We start from the raw sequence: 21,195 nt of genomic DNA, 5'->3' as shown, positions 1-21,195 counted from the left end.
TTTTGAGTTTGGCTTTCAGTATTTGGTAAGGGAAAGAAAATAGTTAAAAATTTAATTTTTTCATTACCTCCCTCCTCTCAAGAGGAGGAGAAGATTTCAGAAAAATACAAATGTTTTAATCTGTGGGTGGGTGTTTGGTTTTGGTTTTGTTTTTTGCATCAAGACAGATAGAAATATATTCATTTCAAGTCCTAATAGCACATGCAAATAGGGAAAATTGGTATTGTTAAATAAGGCTTTTTTATTCTCTTGGCTTTAATTTTTTGAGATCTAAATAACTCCCTGTGTGTGTGTTAAAATATATATATATATATATATATATATATATATAAAACATTGTTTTATATATAAAACACTGTGTATATAAACATATATAAAACAGTGTTTCTTCTGGCCTCATGTTTTTTCACCTTTGTCCCTTAATAAGCCTGGTTAGTATTGTACTGAAAAGATACTATTTTAAGTATTTATTTGAAATGCAGAGAATTTCTTAATTCATATGTATTTTACTTTGCCATTTGTAAACATAATATAAATTAAGAGCAGCCATTTCACACAAATTTATGCCTAAAGTCTTTATGATAGCAGAAATAACTATGTATGCACAAAGAGGGACTGCTTATACCAAAATTCAATCTTCCTCTAAGGAACCCACAGTTCTCTCCAGGTCATAACCTACATGTAATGAGAAATCAAAAAGACAAAATTGCATTAGGAGAAAAATAATTTATTTGCCTTATTCAGTGAATACTTATAATGACAAACGGCAGAAACTGGAATCAATTTTCCTGTGATCTGCAAACAGTGGAAGTGCTCTGAGTGTCAGGTGAGATTAATTTGCAACTAATAATTCACTGTGTTCCAAGTCTCATCACATTTGCTGTTTTTATGAATCTTACGGTTTTGTTGTTGTTGTTGTTTTTCTCCTCCCTCTTAGCCGCTGAGTTGCTGCTGTTTGAGTGCCTCAGAGATGGAGAGGCTTGGGTTAGTGTCAGATGGCATGGACCAAGTTAGATGAGGGCCTCTTCCGCTATCCCCTTCCTCACTCCTTAGGTGTCTTAGTTAAACAGAAAAGCAAAAGTTAACGATAGTTAACAAGTGCCAATTTTTGCATCCTGTGCTGATTTATTAAAGGATTCAAAAAACAAATTTAAAAAGAGGCAAAAAACAGAAAGTATACTAATTTCAACTCAGTCTATGAGAGCTGGCAGCCTGCCAGCTTAGGTACTACTAAGACAGCTAGAAAAGAGACTGTCTATTGAACAGTAATATACCTTAAAGTTGACATATCTCATATCTGTTTCGCAGATTTGAGAATTATAGCTTGCGATGGCTTGAAAAATATCTTTGCACATGCTGAGCCAGTAAATTGTTTAATCTTTGCTTTGCAGGGGTTCTGCTAATGGCAGGATTTCTCCCAGAGTGCTGTGTCTGTCAGCTTACCACAGTTCAGTGCTATTACCTCCATTTCAGCTGTTTCAGTTCTTTTTAGTGAACTGGTGTATTTTCGGGATCAGTTTTTATTTTGATTGTTATCATTGATTTTCTTCTCGTATGAAAAAAATCAGTCTCTGAGTTAGACAGAAATAGCATGATACAAAACAGGAAGAAAAATGTAAGAATTCCTGTGAGCCCAGATTAGCATTTACTTCATAGGCAACTTGGAATATATTGATTGTCCGTACAAATATTACAATATATATAGGATCTTTTGAGGAAAGATTCTATAACAAAAAATTATGAGTTGTTATTAATAATAACAGTAAAGAACTATAGACATGAATTCTTCTGTGGGTCAAACATTATCTCGTGAAACTCATAAACTACACTGGCTTATGCTATGAGCACCAGTGATATTAACTTGAAGTACATTAATAGAAACAAAGACATATTATACATGTTTCAAATGAAATGGAATCTGGCTGAGCCCCACAGAGTCTTCAGTCTTTCATCCCTTCTTTTTGTGCCTGCATAAATATTCTCGGAAAGGGAAAGTCAGGCTCTTATGAACCTAGAGAAGAAATGATTTCCAGAATAAGGTATCACTTCTCTGGACTCTAGGCTCTCATTTAGAAAAATATGTGAGCCAGAGACTAACAAGTAAATTTCAATAACTTTTTTTTTGTTTTTAACTCCCTAGGCATCAGTTACAATGACATTCCATTCAGTGTATTGTATGTTGTAATGATTACCTGTAAGAAATTAATACAGAGTTTTCAAAATATTTATACTCTTATGATAACTGCCATTTACCAGTGTCCTGAAGTGTCTCAGTATCTCATTTATTCCTTCTAAACCTGTGGGACATTGACTGGTTGTGCATTTCCTTGTCTCTTATCTTCTTCAGTAGATTGGAACAAAGCTGTCCCGCTTACACATGTTGTTAGTTTCTTAATTTTAGCAGTTGTCTCTGCTGTGTTGTGCTGTATTACATAGCATGGCTGGCTGGCCAAGTCATCTTGCTCTATTTCCTGGAGTTGGTTTGAGCAATACATTTTGCAACTTTTGTAATACTGTTTTGAAATGTCTTATGCTTTTTGATGTAGCAGTTGCTATTGTCATTTGCATTTTTGGTCTGTTCCTCAGATCAAAAGACAATGAATACCTTTTACACCTTGACATTTGCACATGTTGCTTTTAAGATGCAACTTCTTGCTACATTGCTCAGAACTGCTTCCTAGGGTTTGTTTCAAGCCTCTAACTTCTGTCGAAAGTTCATATTCCTTTTCTTGTATTTGAGGCCTATCAAAAATAAAATATTTTTGTTTTTACTGTATCTACTGTCAAGTCCTATATCCTTTAAACTTCATTTACTCGTTGGCTCTGCTTATTTCCTTGGCAACCTGTTCTCTTCTGAATTCCAAAGATCTGTTCTCCAAAAAAAAAAAAAAAAAGTATATTATATAGCTATTCCAGCTAGCTTTCCATCTTTGTGGTTCATCTTGTGATTCTCTCCTCTTAGTTTCATTATAATATAATTATTAAAACATGAGAGGACAATATCTTTAGCCAGTAAGATACAGGATCTTGTGTAAAATTAAGAGCTTGGTTCACTGTCCAGCAGTGTCAATGAGCTTTAGACCTTCATCTCTTTAGAGTAGAAACATTCTTTGTTCATATCTGTCAAGTAGTATGTATGCAGTTTGCATGATTTCTAAAAATAAACGTGCTTATTGCCAGACACTCTTCTTAATCTGGTACTTTGCTTTCTTTTAAATATTTCTTTTAAGAAGACACTTATAAATTTGAGGCCAGATTCACAGGTAAAGATGTGAAAATGATTTTTTTTTTCTTTTTTGCTCTCTTGGCTTGAGAAGAATCTAAGTAGCCCCTGCCAGCAATCTTATTGACTCCAAAATTACAGAGGTGGTTTAGGAATGCAACATGTATTGACCTTACCTGGAAGCTGTCCAATGCTTTGGGTTTTTTTAGTACTTTTTCTAAAAAGCTAATAAGGCTGATTCACATTCATTTCTAAATGAACTGCCAAATACATGAACAGATGTGAGAAAAAAGCACAAATGAAGTACATTATTGTCTAAGGATTTAACATATGCAATTATTATTTTTTTTAATAACAAAGGAAAATATGTCATGGCTGTGTCTGAGATGATAGAAAACTAGTTGTCCACCGCATTTAAGAATTTATGACTGCAAAAACCTACAACAATAATTTCCCCATTATCTTATACCTACTGTTCGGCAAACCCATGGAAAATGTACAAGTTGTTGGCTGATTTGTGTTGTAAATTCTTATTGAGCTACCGCACCATGGTAGTTATGCAAGCAAAAGGACATCTTGTATTCCCTCCGCACAAGTTTATCTCTAAAAGAAAGAAGACTGTGCAGAGACACAGAAGTAAGAGGCTACCTGCTCTCTGAGAACTGTCAGTCGGAACTGGCGGTGATCACTCGTTACAGATCAGTAATTTTAAATTCCTCCAGTAGTGGCAGACTTTTTAGATTAATTTGAATTTCATCTGGGCATGTAATGAAACTACTTGGGGCCTGTGTAGAGTCACAATCTCTTGTTAGGGTGCTATGTCTTTAGATGACCTGTCTTCTTCCTGGATCTTGAAACCAGTGTCACTCCATAGCCCCATCTTACCTAAACTTTTCACCCAGTGTTCTGAGTTCTTGCATTTGCAAACTGCAGCTGTTAAGACTCATAAATATTATGAGATAAGGATGACCCTTTTAAGAATGTAATTTAAGCAATCTTCCTATTCCTTCCTTCATTTTCCACTGCACTATTCGCCTAGGTGGCTATGTTCTCTAAAATCCCACTCAAAGTGAAAGAAATCGAGAACTTAAACTACTAGACCATCTAGAGTAATTGTACTAGACTAAATCTAAGGCAGGTGTGCCGGAGGAAAGCTTACTTTGTCTTTTAGAGCAACTTATTAAAAGTTTGCCATGAAAATCAGCACAGGCCAGAAAACAATTTTTGCATTAAAGCTGTAATAATCACTAATAATTAGTAGTAATCTATTTCTTCTATAACCTGTGAATTTTGTATTGATGTCACTTATGTAAAAGTACTGAGAGACATCTATGAACTCTTGGCCTTCTCTTTGTTTCAGTTTTCTTTCTTTTATGACTACGTCTTGTTAACAGAACAAGCATACCTTTAATCCTTCTTCTTTACAAAGCTTCCTGTGTGATTCTGTGAGCCTATGCCATTTTTTCCGTTTCTGAATCTATTTTGAACGTTTGCTTTGGTTTGGAAATCTTTTGCTTTTTCCACATCTCTCTACCTGCAGCCCAGGAAGGCCTGATTTCTATCAGATTTGATCTTGCCATGCATTACTTGCTTAGAGTACAGTTGTTGAGGTCAACTGTTCTCCACTGTCCCTGGTTGGGCCCCTGTGCCAAAATTCTTTTTGGAGCACAATGGGTATGTATATCAAAGCAGTTCATACTACAGAAAGCTTTCATACCGTCAATTTCATAACCTCTAAATGTTTAATTTTCTATAGATAGAATCTCCACATTCTTAGACTTTAGGGATGAAACATTAAACACAGCTCTTGCAAACAAAACTTTTTCTGACCAAGATATTCTCACATTTGTAACAATTAACTCTGTAAGTAATTGTATCAATATTAAGTAAAACCATCTCAGTTGTAATGTACAATTTGGTTTATAGGTATTAGAATCTGACTAGCTTGTTTATAAAACAATGAGGCCAGGAACATGCTAGGACATTCATCTTCTAAGAACTTTTTTTTGTATTTTTCAATACCTTTCCTCTCAAATTTTTGAGCTCTGATTGAAGAAGCATGCCAAAGACTCCCTGGTTTCATTAGCAGTGGAAAGAAAATTGAAGTGTTTCTCCCTGAACAGCACATTAGACTGAGGAACAAAGCTGCAGGTTCAAAACAAACAAACAAACAAAGTTAGTTTTCTAATCTTCAAGGAAAAAAAATCTCTCTCAACTGTTGGACAGAGCAAAGTGAGAAGTTCATAGGTGCAGGATGTCTTTACTAGACAAAAAAAAACAGGTTTCTCTTAATCTTAGACTGTCCTTACCACTGATTGATAGAATTTGGGAAATGCTTAGCTAGTCTTGGTCGTATGCGGGTGGATGTACAGGCTAGAAACCAGGTTATGATTTAATTTGTTCTGGAACCCATCTCTTTTGTGGCAGGAAGGAGAAATTAGTCACCAAATCTCTCCATATAGGCTGGTGTAATTGGCTAGTGAAAAGTGTTCAGTCACTCCCCAGAACTACCTGGGAGCTGTGCTCGTCCCTGCTTGTGGGTGAATGCAAAAACCAGTAGGGATACAGCAAAGCAGGGAGAAGTTTCTCTGTGGAAATGCCCAGGCTCAAGGTGGGCTAAGCATGCAGTTAATCTCCTGGACTAACTCCAAGCTCTTTAAGCACTAATTAACATAAAGAGTTCCCAGGTTCTCTTTTCTAATTTACCTGGACGAATGCACTTTTTATGTGGCTGTTTTGTGTTAGCCTGCTTACTAATCCCAGGAGTGAAATGTGCTCAGTCAGCTTTTTTATTGTCCACAGAGAATTTAATTTGCGTGTTAATTGGTGCCATAGAATGTTTGAGTTTCCATTGTGTAGCTGAGAGAAAGTGATTGGGTATTTTTGGAAAGATGATAACATTAATCAGTCTCTGATCAGTTTTAGGAGCAGCTGATATCACCAGTTTTTTGGAAACAGCCAACCTCCCCTTTCCAAAAAACCGACTCTCTACTGAGAGTAAATGAAGGAGGAACTGTTATTAAACTGTTTTAGTTTGAAACTGCCAGCAGTTTTGTATAAGCAGTCAATGGTCTTGCATCTGATGTTAGTTTTACCATCAGGTGTGAACACAAAATTGAAGATGACTTCTATAAATATCAGTACAATAAATGCAGGATCCTACTGGATACTGCCTTATGCAGTGTCACATCAAAGTTTTCTTGAGAGAAGTGCACACACAAAATGAATAATCATATTCCCGTATCTCTTTCTGTTGCTTTTTATCTCTGGCCATTTTTGTAATTTCTGTAATTTCATACTGAGAAGACATTCTAAAATTGAGAGTGTGAAAGACTTTAGTTTCCTAGTGCTTCTGCTCTTTTGGGAAATATGGGTCTATTTCTTAGAGTCTAGAGCTCAGAACCAAGCTCTAACCAGCCTTACTACTTCTGACTTTTCTCTCTTTCCTGCTCCAATTTCAGTCAATGTCAGAACTTGTAAATCAATACAGAAGTATCGTCGGGTCCTTCCATGAAAGATCGGTGGTTCATAGGGGTCATTCAGCACTCTACAGCACTGGGCTGCTCTGTCTTTTCTCTCTCCTGCCCGCCTGCCATTTCCCTCCCTGTATCCATTGTAAACTGCGCGTCTTAATGGTACAATAATGATCTCCAGGATGAAATGGGGCAGGAAGAATGGGTTAAAAGTAGGCAGATTTAATAAGTTTCAGTAGCCAGTAGGTTTAGGTATGAAGCAGATGTATTTTATTTAAGCATGCATCAATCCAAAGGGCAGATAAAAACGTGCTTAACGTTAACACATGAATAGTATAAGAATTGTTTATGGTCCACAGCAAAAATTAGTGTCACATAGCTAGCACGTCACACATGCTAACGCTGGCCCCTGTGTTTTAATTTGGGAAATCTCTGCTTATTTGTTCTCTGATGCAACCATTGTGTGTTTTGTGTCCATGCTTGTTCTTTATTAATCCTTTAAAAAAGCTCAAGCAGAAATGAAAATAATAGGAGGCATACAATTATATGAAGGAATACAGATATATAAAGGTAAATGTCTAGTTCACTCACTTTGTCCAGAAAATACCCCACTGTAACTGCTGATTTAATCTGACATCGCTGATCCCAGAATACAACAACATATTTGGTCACAAATACTTTTCTCATGCTTTATCGTTGCTGTATTAAAATATAAAAGGGAATTCTCTTGAGGTTTTTCATACACCCCCCAAATATTTAGGGTTTTTGTGTAACTGTAGGTTTCTAGCACGTTATCAAATTGAACATGTTTTTCAGATGTGCAGCCTTATATTTGACATTTCTACACATCCATGTGCTTCTGTATCTTCACTTAATTTGCTGAAGTTTAAGAGTTAGAATAAGTACAGCAGTCAAAGAGAATGAGGGATTATTGTCTGTGGTATCTGCAAAATCATTTTCCTTTATTTTCAGTCTGCTTGAATGATTAGGAGTTCCTGACCTAAATCAAAACATTACTGTGATTTTTTTTTTTTTAATGTTTCTCTGGTTTGTCATGGTACAGGGATATGTTTTCAATGTTGTACATACTTAACTTCCGCTAATATTGATAGGGAATGCGCCAGTAATTTTCTCTTTCTGATGTTTGCTGAAACATATCCCAGAAAAACATAAAAATTATAAGCTGGAATTGAATAATATACTGTCATTTTTAGATCTATTTAAATTGTTTCTAACCGGAAACCAACTCTCATTCTTTTGCATTATGAGTATAGTTAAGATCTAAATGCACGATCTAAAATTGCATTGCCTTTTGCTCAGGTTTTCCAAATCTTTCCAACTGGTGATTGTCATTTGCAGGCTTTTTTTTTTTTCCTCCCCCCTGAACTTCTGTGTCAGCAAGAATAAATGATTAATGAGGAGTAAAACAAGCAACCAAACAACGAAAAACAGAAAAAAAAAACCCATCAGGCATCCTTCAGCTGACTTTTGTTAAAAAATAGAATTCATGTTGGTCTCTTCTCAATAGAAGATAGTCAGATGCAGTATGTACGGTTGCTCCTGTACAGTAACATAGCTTTAATTTGGCCTGCACTCATCTGATACTAAGGTAAATTAGTTCACAGGTTTCAAGAACATAATATAGTACTCTTATTCTTTAAATATAAGCTGTCAAGTATAGCAAGGATATGCTGTGTGTGAGAAGCCTCCTTGCTGGTTACACAGTGTTTTGCATGCTGCCTGTCAACTGAAGTCCAGTGACATCAGCTGCTTTGAGGAATAATACAAGTAGTTTCTTTAGGAGGAAAATGCAGAGAATCAATGCACAGCAAGAATACGTTGACCTTCTGGTAGACTCTACTGCCAAATTTAGAGTAGACTTCTGCAACACCACAAAACTGTGAGTGACTCTTTTGCTTAGAGTTATTCTGTTGTATAAAGGTTGACCTCCTCCTGCTTGATCTCTCATGCTGCAGGTGGTTCACAGGGAGCTCATTTGCAACGTCCAGCTCTCACAACAGGCAAATGTATAAAAAGAGACAATCTGGTTTTTGTTACAGCAGTTAAGTAGAAAAATACAGAGCATAGCTCAGTAAAATAAAGGGCAAAAGAGTGAGTGAGGAGGGTGGGAGGAAACCATGCACAACTGAATAAATTACTTCATTCTGAAATGAAAAGAAGACATGAATGTTCTCAAATGATCAGAATGAAATGCACTGCCAAAGGAAAGCTGATTACCTCAGAAAATTATTTTTCTTTATGAATACCGATAGTTATTGCTTTTTAAAAGACAAATTTATTGATGTGGAAGATGTGATCAAACAACTGTGAAAAAGGAATTTTCCTGGGATTGATGATATTATTATTATTATTATTATTTTATTATTATTATTATTTTATAGAGAGGAGGGGGGACAGTTCCTTCCCTACCTGAAGGATAAACACTACATGATTAGGTCTTGTGCAGTAGTTTATTTCTCTGCCACTTTTCATTATGTTCTTTGATTCCATTGCTCTTGTTTGTTCTTTTTCATTACCTACTCTGCTGGTCTTCAGAGATGACTGAGTCACAGTAAACAGTGATGCCCTTCACACATCTCATTACTCCTTCAAACCTCTCTGAGTTTAACTGAGATCGCTTTTTAATAGTAATTGTGACTCTTAATATTAAAATTATTGTTCTTTATATAGTTTTTTAAGCATGTGTGTTCATTATGTTCAGGGGATATATGTGGTGCAAGCTATGATTGATGCTATAAATAAAAGATGAATATTCTATTATTTTTTGAGATCTGATTTAAATCTTTTAATTTAAACAGGGTCAGGACCAGACAGGCCAAAAATTGCTTGCCGTATGTATGGTCAGTGAAGAGATGGAGCCATAGGTATTAATAGGTGTCAGTGCCTGTTTGTGTTGGTGCTGGTAGGTATTGACAGGTAACAGTCACGATAGGTGTCACTGCCTATAGGCATCAATGCCTGCTGGTGGAAAGGACAATGCCTTACATAATCCATAGGTATCAATGTTAATAAGTGTGGTCAGGTACTGATGCTGATAAGTGTATATATAGGTGCTGATAGGTCTCAGTGTTTCCTTATAGGTATCAGTGCAAGTTGGTATTGGCATCAATAGGTATGGATATCTATTGGTACTGAAAAGAGTTGATAGGTATGCATAGGTATCAATGCTGATAGGTATGGATAGGTATCAATGGCTGCTGACAGATATCAATGCCTCTCGGTATCAATAGGTATTGACACCTGGTATAATCAATAGGTATCAATGCCTGTTGTTGTCAGTGCCAATAGGTATCAATAGGTAATGGTATTGCTGGTTGATGATAGGAGCTGGTGCCAGCATTTATTAATGCCTGCTGATTGATGCAAGTCAGTATCAGTATCAAAAGGAACTGATAGGTATGGATAAGTATCAATATCAATAGCTATCGAAAGATACTAAGAGGTATCAATAGGTGCTGGTGTCGATAGGAATAGGTCCCAATATGTGCCAGTACATATCAGCGTCTTTTGAAAGGTATTGATGTAAGCTGGTTTCAATGGTCATCGATAGGTGTGGGCAGGAATCAACAGCAATTGGTGCCATTAGATATAGATGCCTTTCGATATGGACAGGTATCGATGCCTGTCAGTATTGTTGCCTTTTGGGATGGATAGGTATCGATGCCTCATGTTATCAGTATGGGGTGGGTAGGTGTCAGTGCTGGTAGGGGTGGGTAGGAGTCAGAATTGAGAGGCATCAATAGCTATAGATGCTTGGCAATATTGATAGTTATGGATAGTTATTGATGCTGATACGTGTTGTTAAATGCCAGTGTCTGCTGATAGGTATCGATGCTGATAGGAATTATTAGGTCACAATAGGTATTGATAGGTATCGATGACAACAGAAATCCATAGGTGCCAATGCATACTGATAGGTGTCGGTATTGATAGGTGTAAATATCTGGTGGTATTGGCACTGATAAGTATTGATGACAGTAGGCACAGATAGTTATTAATGCTGATAGGTGCCAATAGGTATGGATAGCTATCAATACTGGTAGGTATTGTTAAGTATCAATGTCTGCCAGTAGGTATCGATACCTGTTGCTATCACTAGGTAACAATACATATGGATAGGTAGTGATTGGTATCAAAAGGTATTGGTGCCTATAGAGATTGATGCCTGCCAGAAGGTGTCAATGCCTGTCAGTGTCAGTATCAATAGGTATTGATGGGTATTAGTATCAATATATATTGATGGGTGTAGATGCCTTCTAGTATTGGTATCAAGAGGATTCGATAAGTATCAATGCTGATAGGTATTAATGTCAATAGGTGTCATTAAGTATCAATGTATTCTGATAGATATAGATGTCTGTAAGTATTATTAGGTAACAAAAGGTATGGATAGGTGATGCGGATAAGAATGGATAGATATTAATAAATATCAATATGTATCAGTGCTAATAGGTACTGATGCCTGTCAATATCAGTATTGATAGAAATTGGTGGGGATTGATAAATATGGGTATGGATGCCTATCAGTATCAATAGATATTGTTGCCTGCCAATAAGTATATGTGCTGATACGTATTGATAGGTGCCAATATCAATAGGTATTGATATTAAAATCAGTATTGAATTTGATAGGTTTGGATACCGTTCGATATTGATAGGTGCTGATATTGATAGGCATGAATTCCTCTGGATTTTGATACCCTAGGAAATGTATCTATATCAATAGGTATCCATAGGTACCAGTAGGTACCAATATCAATAGGTACTGATATCAACAGGTATCAAAAGGTATCGATAGATATCAATATTAACAGATATCACTAGGTATCCAAACTGAATAATTCCTATTGATAGGTAAAAATATCGGTAGGTATTGATGCCCCTCAATGTTGATAGGTATAATTTTCTGTTGGTAGATATCATTTTAGATAAATATCAATATTGATATGTACCCTGTGCCTTTTGTCTGGCACTGGTGCCTATCAATATGGGTAGTATTGATATGGATAGGTATCAAGTTGAAACAGTAAAAACCTGTTGTACATATTTCCAGTGTTTTAGAAATAATAAATTATGTTGATTGGCATGATGCATAAAAGAATTGTTATTGCACAAGGCTGTTGGATGAATCACTGGATAATCTGTATTAATTTTGTTGTTTCATTTGAGCTGAAATATATTAGTTTGGTTTGTTTTTTTTTAAAGGCTATTGAACACTAACCAAATTCAGAAGATTTCAAGAAATGTTTTTGAAGCGCTTGAAAGTCTGCAATATCTATAACTCAAAATAGAAGCATCATTCTGTGATATACCTCAATAGCTAAACTGCAGTTTTTAGTTACTAAAGATAATCAAAAATATTTTATTCTGAATACAAAACTGTTTATTCATAGCCTGCCACGTTTAGTTTATACTTACTGAAAATCATATAGTTCCACAACGTGGTTGGACTAATGAACCAATGAGTAGTGTGATTTTGTGTTTTATGCCTAATTGCTTAAATCTGAAGAAGGGCTGTGTAAGGTGTCCCTTTTTATTGCTGCGTTCATTGGTTTGCATTAAAGTTTAAATCCCTAACCATAAGTATTGCTCATAACTATTGCTCTTGTTTAAATCTGGGGGGAATTTGTGACCCTCCATTTCACATCATACACAAATGACAAGTTATTGTTCAATGCAGCTTTAACATTGAACAGATTCTGAGTAAAAAACATTTTCATTGATTCTGGTCCCACTTGGATACATAAAAGCTTTGAGCATTTCAGGAACTTTCATCCAAAGACTGCTTTAATGATTCTGTAATTAACATGCGAAATGTGAAAAACATGAATCTACAGAAAAAGTTTTTTTTTTTTTTTTTTAATACTGAGTAGCTTAATACAATTAATATTTACAATAAGTGAGCACAGACCAGATTAGGAAAAGAATTGACTGGTGAAAGAAAGAAACAGACAAGTTTGATGGTATTCTATTGAACAGGAATGGAATAAAATGTATCTGAGAGTTCTTAAAGGACTTAAAGCAAAATAAATGTGGAAAAATTAACCACTATATCCAAGAAATTTTGAAGAAAATCAAAGATGTAAAGGTTTAGAGAATGCCTATACCTGTATTTGAAAAAATAAAATAAAATAAAGGAGAACTCTGAGTTATGCACTAACTGGGCTCATTTCAACATCTCAGGAAGCAGATTTTTTGAAGCAAACATTTTAATAGTTGATTTATAAGCACTTAGAGGATAAGAACAGCCAAAACAGATTTATCCAGTACTGATGGAGTTCAACTAAATATTTCCTGTGACACGTTATCAGGTCTTCTGGATAGGGCAGAAGTAACATACAGCATTTATTTTAGGGTTAGTAAAGTCTTTCACATACTTCCTGATGTTCTCACAAGCAAGCTATGGAAATATGGCCTAGATGAAACAACTGATTGGTGGGTAATCAATGTGCTGAAAAACTTGATTTAGATAGTAGCTCTAAGCTGTCAACTGCTAGGCTGGAAGGATAAAGTGAGTAAAGTCCGAAAGTCAGAAATAAGTAATAAAAGCAACACCCAGGCCAATGTACTTATGGATGAAAAGTGTTGAGGGAAAAGAAAAAGTAGGTTGTGAATGCAGTTCGATTTACCAACTAGTTATATCCAGACACTATTCAGTGATGTAGACAAGTTTTATTTCACCTCAGCTTCACTGTGATTTGAATTTGTTATATTTACATCAACTCTGCTCCTGATAATATACAAAAGCTGGCTGTTCAGTGCAGGTCAAATTATGTCCTTTTTGATGAAGTACAGCAGGGAACATGCAAGTCATCTTTTATATAGTTTTGGGAAAATGTACTAATCTAGCCAGAGGAAGAATGCAGCATAAAGACGTCTGGCTGTTCCTGTAACTCATAGGTTTTTTCAAGTTCTGAAGATCTGCGTTGCAGCTTGGAAGGCAGAACTGACATCTATATTTTCTATTATATTTTTTCCTGTCGTAGCATCAGCTAGACATAAAGCTTATGGTTAATTTGTTTCTCCTTAAGGCTCTGAAGAAAACACAAAACAAAAGTGCCCACCAACCAGTCACAACATATAGTGGTATCAATTCAAAGAATAACATTAATGCTGTCACTTTTTCCCTCTGTAATCTTGTTCGCTTGATGCACTTCATCTCTACCAGAAGGGTTAGAAATTGGCTTCATTCATCCAAATGCTAATCACTGCACTGAGTTTACTGTTCACACTTAACCATTATATATTAGATATTTCACTCCTAACAACTGTCACTATGTTTTTTACAACTTGCATCTAATAACCTTGCAAAGGTATGGTCTATTTTTTTAAATGCAGTTTAATGTGCTTTTTTATGTGTTTTAGTGTTGTTCATCTAAGCCATTAGACTATTCAATATCCATGACAAGTGGTCTGTTTTCTCTGTTGAGAGTTTGTATGGATCAATATTTAATTCAAATTAGTCTCCAAGTTATGCAGTAATCATTTATTTTATGCCCAATATTTATAATATAGATGGTTGAGTCAATAAGTCTGTACTTATTCTTATAAATACAAGTTTTACAGAATTAAGATACTGATCAAACTCACATTTTAACTGAAGGAATCTTAAATCAGATGGTCCAAGTCGTGACTTTTTATAGATTTTGATAATAGTTATAAGCAGATGGCAAACATATCTTAATTAGAAGACTAAAACTTTTTCTAAGAAACTGCTTCTTATAATTCTCTTTTTTATTTGCTCTTTTTATCTCTATGTCCCTCCTTCCCTCAGTCTTTGGGAGGGCTAAATTTAATAATATGACTGAGCTGACATCCCTATTTTTAAATCAGTCAGCACACTTCTTTCTTTGTATATATTGTTCAAATGTAATTCTTAGAGCTGGTTGAAATAAAGTTTTTTCTACCTTTCAGTTTCCTGCAGTCTCACAGCTGGATTTGATTCCTATCTTAGGCACCCATTCGAATTCCTCCTTGGGAACCAAGAAGCTCCAGGCAGATCATTGCTTTCATATTTGGTGCTGTATGAGCACAGAAGGGACTTGGAGAGTGAAGTACCTCCTGTAGTTTCAGGGCACACCGATCTCTGTGCATATATTATCACATACGGAGATTCTAGAGAGGATCTAGACAGGAGTAGAGCAATGTTGGTGTATGGAGGAAACTGGCTTGTTTAGTAAGGGAACGATTGTGGGGGTTTTATAAGGTACCCGTGTGTGCAGTAATGGAGGCCGTGGTATTTTCAGTTAAATGTAAGGCTGCCAGGCATACTGCTTTGCAAATTGTCCTTCCCAAGAGCTGGGACCATCACTTGAAGCTTGTATGTAGCTGGCCTGGAGCTTGTTGTCCTACTGGGACTGGTCCTGAGGCAGGGCTGCCCTCTGGTTGACTGAACAGGATACAATACACTAGGACTGGACATAGCCTGTCTGGAGTGCAGGGGTGCTGTTTTACAGTTGTCACGGAAGGTCGTCGCAACTGCACTGCTGGAGCACAGGACCAGTTAAGAGCCTGTTTTTCAGCCACAGTTTTGCAGATTGGGGAATGTCATTGACACATCAGAGGAAATATAATCACCCAATTCTACAGCTGGGTGCCAGAGTGTGTATTTGTAGCTTGTGCACAGAAAACAATTATCTGAAATGTCTAAACGTATGGGTGTCATGTACTACAGTGCTTTTTGTAGCCACCGATAATCAATCAGAGCATCCAGAATGGGATCCATGTCTGTTAATCTGGCCACGTTGCCTTCATAGAAGGCAATCCAGCACCATATAAGTAATATCCATGATGAATACGTGCATCACATCTGTGTTAGGATGCTTCCATCAGTTGAGGGTGAGCAGGGTATAAATCTCTGGGTCTTGTCCTCCTACCAAGTCCCATATAGAGGATACAGATCACTCTGAGCCTGCTCTTCTTTTGACTTTAGTCCTCATTTGTGTCTTCACTGGTAGGTGGCATTATGGGTGCAGAGGTCCTGAGGCAGGTAGAGACTCATTTTTAATATCAAGAAGACATGCAGTGTGCATGATGAACTAGACATCTTGCAAAAGTGAAAGGACTGCTTAGGAGGGAGGAAAGTCATGTAGCTTAATTCACTGATTCACTGAGTTTAATTCACTGATTTGACACTTTAACTCTGAGTAGAAGCAGGGCTACCAAAGTCAGCACAGAGAAAGCCAGTGGATATTTCATATTTAGTCAACTTGTTCAGCGTACAGGGGCAGCATGAAAGAAACCATCCATACCTAAACCATTGTTCACTGACTTTTGTTGTTGTTGTTGTTCTATCCACAGGAATTAGGGAGCACACTTTATTTTCACTTTTTGGTAATCTTTTACATTTTGAGAGCTAGTACCACTTCTCTCTCTCTCTCTCTCTCTCTCTCTCTCTTTTTCCTTATGGATTATACAACCATTATTTCCTCAGAGGACATGTTTTCTAGGCCTCAAGTCCCTTTTGATATTATTCTCTGGACTTCTTATAATTCATCTATGTAGTATGCTAATGAGGCCTCAGTCATGCTGAGTAGAGTAAAATGACTACTTTACATTTTTCATGTATGGTGTTCCGACTTACACATCATGATGTGATGCATACTATTTCACATTGCTTTCACTTTTTCATGCACTTTGAGATCCACTATAATTTTAGGTCTTTTTTTTCCTATCTTGTTCCTTTTTCTCCACAGAGTATTTGTGCAGTTGATTATATGTGTATTGCTATTTAGTTATCCCCACTGAATTGTATCCTTTTATTTGAGACTGTTTCTCAAATTTGTGAAGAATATTTTGAATTCCAGCCTTGTGCCACTTCCTGCTCTGCAAATGAAGGAATTATACTCACATCATTAATAAGAACAATGGAAGTGATGGATGAAGAACAATTCCCTCTCAGTACCTCCTGCCAGTGGTATTATGTGGGCTACAGGTCACCCACTGTTTCCATTGAGGAAAGGACCACTTGGGCAGCAAACAAACCTGAATTATGTCTTTCTATACCTGTTTGCCTGAGAGCTGCCTCTGCACCACCATGTGAAGAAGGAGTGGTGCTGAAGATAAGGCTCTTCCTTGGAGTCTGTATGTAGCCCAGGGAGCGAGGCAGGGAAGAAGAGCTGCTGCCTCCCCTATTATTGCAGTCTGGTGCACAGTATGTCTCAGAAAAAAAAAAAAAAAAAAAAAAAAAAAGGTTTTTATCTTTTGGACGCTGCAAGGTACCTTGGTGCCAAATCTACGTTACATAGATGACTGTCTCGTAAACCAAAGGTGTTATATGGTGCACAAAGCCAAAGGGCAACTTTATGGTCACTTTGCTTTGCTTTTGTATAATCTTCTAGAAATCATGGAGCTACTGTTGTTTTTGTTACCTTGAGAAGGGGAAGTGGTAGAGGTGGCTCATAATTTTTGAACATCAGAAAGAACTTGATGATCATCTGCATTTGGTCTGTCACAGAAGTAGGAGGAACTGAAGCAGCAATCACTGACATCTGGAAACCCTTAGCTGTATTTCCCAGGCTTGCATATGGCAAAAAAAATCTGCCCTAATTATTTGACAAGGTTTATTCTTGGCAAGTTCATGTTGTCTATCCTGTATTAGTGTATGCAGTTGAAATTCACAAACCAGTCTTCTGTAGGTTGTGAATTTTGATTAATCTTTAACCCGACTTTCTGGTGGACAAATAGTAGGATTTTTTGAGAAATATGTTTTGGGGAATATAAAAAAGCAACTAGGGAAAGCCATTAATATTTGGTTCCTGTTTGTAAGCAGGATAAATCGTATGCAGTCTCAGGGATAAAATATTTCTGGTTGAAGGGATACAGCTATAAAACTGATTCTATACAGAGGTGATAGGACAAATCCATGAACTATTTTTTTTTTGTAGAATCATTATAAAAAAGCCTTTCTATTTGAAAAAGTCTGTTCATTATTCAAGTGAAACTCCCATCTCTGATCACCTAATTAATGTTCATATTTGAGAAGGTCGTGGCTTTGTCTGTTTTTTGTTTCAGCTGCTTGTTTTATTGTGTATTTTGCTTGTGACAATAAAGAGTTAATTTTTGCTTAGGATAGTTAAAAAGTAGCAGGAAAAAGTGTACAAATGTCTATAATAGAAATCTGTTTACCATGCTTAAAAGAACAGATATTGTTCCCTTTGGAGTTCACTTCTCAGCGTGCTGAATTCCTCACTCCCACTTTAGCATAGAGGAGGGAACCCAGGTGAGAAAGCAAAGCCGAGCCCTTTGATGTAGATAAAAATACAGCCACTGAAGCATAAAGGGAAAGAAAGCACCAGAATACAGACTTTCTCATTTCTCCCTACTTATCCACCCACAAAAAGTGAACTTCTGGGATGTGTTAAGCTTCCCAATGCATTAAGTAAGACAAAAGAATCTTGTGACAGGTTAGTGGTGCAGCTCTCATGAATTCTGACACAAAGTTAACCCTGCAAGAACAGCTCGTGCCCTACAAAAAAGAAGAGACCTGAGGAGACTGCCAAATTCAGGAATGACGCTAGAAGATGTGTTCACTCAGAGGCCACAGTAGTTGATAGCTGTTTAAAATTTTATATTATTTTATGATAAGAATTTAAGAATTATTTTTATATTAGGCTTTTTTTTTCCAAATAATTAAAAAGAAGCTGGTGAAGAGAGAGGATTATCTGAGATCTTTCATAATTTTAATATTGGAACTCTGCCCCAAGAGTCTCCTTCTAGAAACCGGATTTGTGGTTTTCTTAGATGTTTTTGAATTGAGATTTTGTTCAAAAAGCTCATATAGTTTTGATTGCTATTAGGGATGGAAGTGACGTATTGTTAGGAAAGTGTCTGGGTACATTAGTCGTGCAAAATTTTTTGCTGGCAACAGACCTTTTATGAGGGATTTGGGAACAGGGTTAAAGAGTTACAGAAAGGCATCTCCTGCAGGTACTAAGTTTTTCTAGTAGCATAGTCATCTTTTTTTTTTTTACAGCAACAAATTATTTATCAAAATATAAAATAGTCATTCTAGGCTCTCTTTATAATCAGTGGAGAAAACCAGCCATTTTTAGGTAATTTGCATTCAGGCAATAAACATACATTTAACCTATTTTAGATGTCTAGTTTAGAGTAGGATAAGTCACTCAGTGAAGTTGCCTTTTTCTCTCCTTTTAGCTATTAAGGAAATTGAGATAATTTACTCAAATACAGTTTGATGGTATGTGTTTTGTTGGACAAGCTCCTTTCTTCCCCCCACCTCTGGAGGAATGAGGAAAGGGGAAGGTTGGTGACAATTCCCTCCCTCCCCTCAAAGAATGGGCACAAGAATGAAAAGAAAAGTAACTTGAACTTTGAGTTGTTGCCATATGATTCCCATCAGAGTTTAATCACAACTTTGCATCTTTTTGTTTCAATTCAATCAAAATAAAACAAGTTTATTCATTTATTTCCACATAGAATCAACAAAATAAGACTTTTTAAATCTTTTGCCTTCTTGTGGGCAAGATGGAGAGAAATCATAGTTTTATACTTTTTAATGCACTTATTTTAAGGCTGATTGCTAGCATTCAGTGATACAATTAGCATGCTGGTGGTGTCTGTAACAGTACAAGTAGACTGATGCTCCAAGAACAGTAATAAAAGCAGCTCAGGCAAGGAAAAGCTGTCACGATTGCCTTCTTACACTCAGATATTCAGAGGAACATATGCAATGCTGTATTTGGTCATGTGCCTGTGAAGATTTCATCAATAATGGGCCAATATCAGATACTTCAGTGGTAGGTACAAATACGTGTGCAGTTCCTGGTTATGAAATATGACATTAGTTAATTATGGAATATGACATTCTAAAGTCCTTTCTTTCATCTGTCACATAGAAGCTGACTTATAATAAGAAACCGGGTGATTTATTTAGATAATAATTTGAGTTAGGAGATGGTATCATGGATTTTCTTTTGTCTTTCTTTTCCTATAGTGGTTAAATGCTTTTTCCAAAACCACTTTTATTTTTCACTAAGTGATGTTATTGCAAATGAGCACTAAATGTGAAGAAGAAACCAGCTATGAGATTCTGAGCATATTTTTTTCTAGAAACTATTTTGCATGGCATATTATCCAAAAAAACATTTTATTTGGAAAAAAATTACAATCATCCAAGTAAGATAAAGTATTTTTTGCATGTAATCTGTTTTTCATCAATTGGAAGAATCTAACCTGAATTTCTTTTCCTAAATGCCACTTTATTTGATGATAGGAAGGCTAACCATTTGAATAGAAGATAATTGTATCCAACACGTCTGTGTTTTGCTTTGTTTTTCAAGGAAACTAAGTAATATTTATAAAAATAGTAAGTACCAGGGTGCTTATTATGTCTTCTATTCCTCATTGAAACAATTTTGTCTTTGCAGTTATCTATACAAGAACAAAACTCACGCAATAGATCGAAAGGCTTGCGTCTCTGGAACAGCTGTAAGTAACCCAACCCTATTGACTGAAATGTCTCCCATAGAATTCCTAGAAATGTTTATTCTTTAATTGTTGCCTTGAAATATGGGAAGCTGTATATTAGGACTATGTAAATTCACTCTGTAAATATAGCTATAGTTATTATAAATTCTGTAAATGTTATTTTCTTTAAGAGTGACACTAACGTAACTATAGTTCCTAAAGTAGGAAGCTGTTGCTCAAGCCCCCTTCTCACTGTGGAAAGACCCCTACCTGCTGAGGAAAGCGCCAGTGTTGTATGTTTTGTTTTGCTCCTTAGAAAACACTCCTGATTTCCATTTATATGAAGACACCCTTGGGTTACTAGATTCCTGATTTTGGTGCACAGTAACCAAACCAAACACGCAAAAAAACCCTGCACAAATCATGTTTGGTAGTGTGACTACAGGTGTGTGAATTAAAGGATCAAATAATAAAAAGAAATGAAAAATCCTATCCAAAACAACCAAAAAAATGTGTGTTCTGTAGAGCAAGTGCCACTGAAATAGCATTTGATATGGTATTCCATATTTGTAGCTATTAATCATTGAATATTTACCTTGATAGCCCTAATAGTTGAAAAGCATTTTCAAAATTAATGATAACTTTGGGGTTTTCACTGCAGCCAAAGTAAAGATTTTAATTTTCTGTTATAAAACTAGATCAAAACAAACATTACTTACTTCCTGTTATAAGCAGATGTCCGTGTTAACAAAATGAAGATAAACTGCTGAGAATAATATTTTAAGGTCGCATAATTATCAAAGGCTAGTTAATTATTTCTTGAATGTGTCTGTGTCATTACTTAATTTTACTATAAAAGTCACTGTAGCAAGTTAATTATGCTACAGAGCAAATATCTCATTTGAATGTATCTTTCTTTGAATTCTTTTGTTATCTTCACCTTTAAATAGATGCAGTGCAAACAGTCACTTTTTCATAACTGAGTATATTTGAGCATGCATCTGAAATACAGAAACAAACATCTACAATAATACCAATGGAAAAATTCAG

The sequence above is a fragment of the Apteryx mantelli genome, chromosome 2 (assembly GCF_036417845.1).
Source record: "Apteryx mantelli isolate bAptMan1 chromosome 2, bAptMan1.hap1, whole genome shotgun sequence".
NCBI lineage: Eukaryota > Metazoa > Chordata > Aves > Apterygiformes > Apterygidae > Apteryx > Apteryx mantelli.
This window is presented reverse-complemented; position numbering follows the sequence as displayed.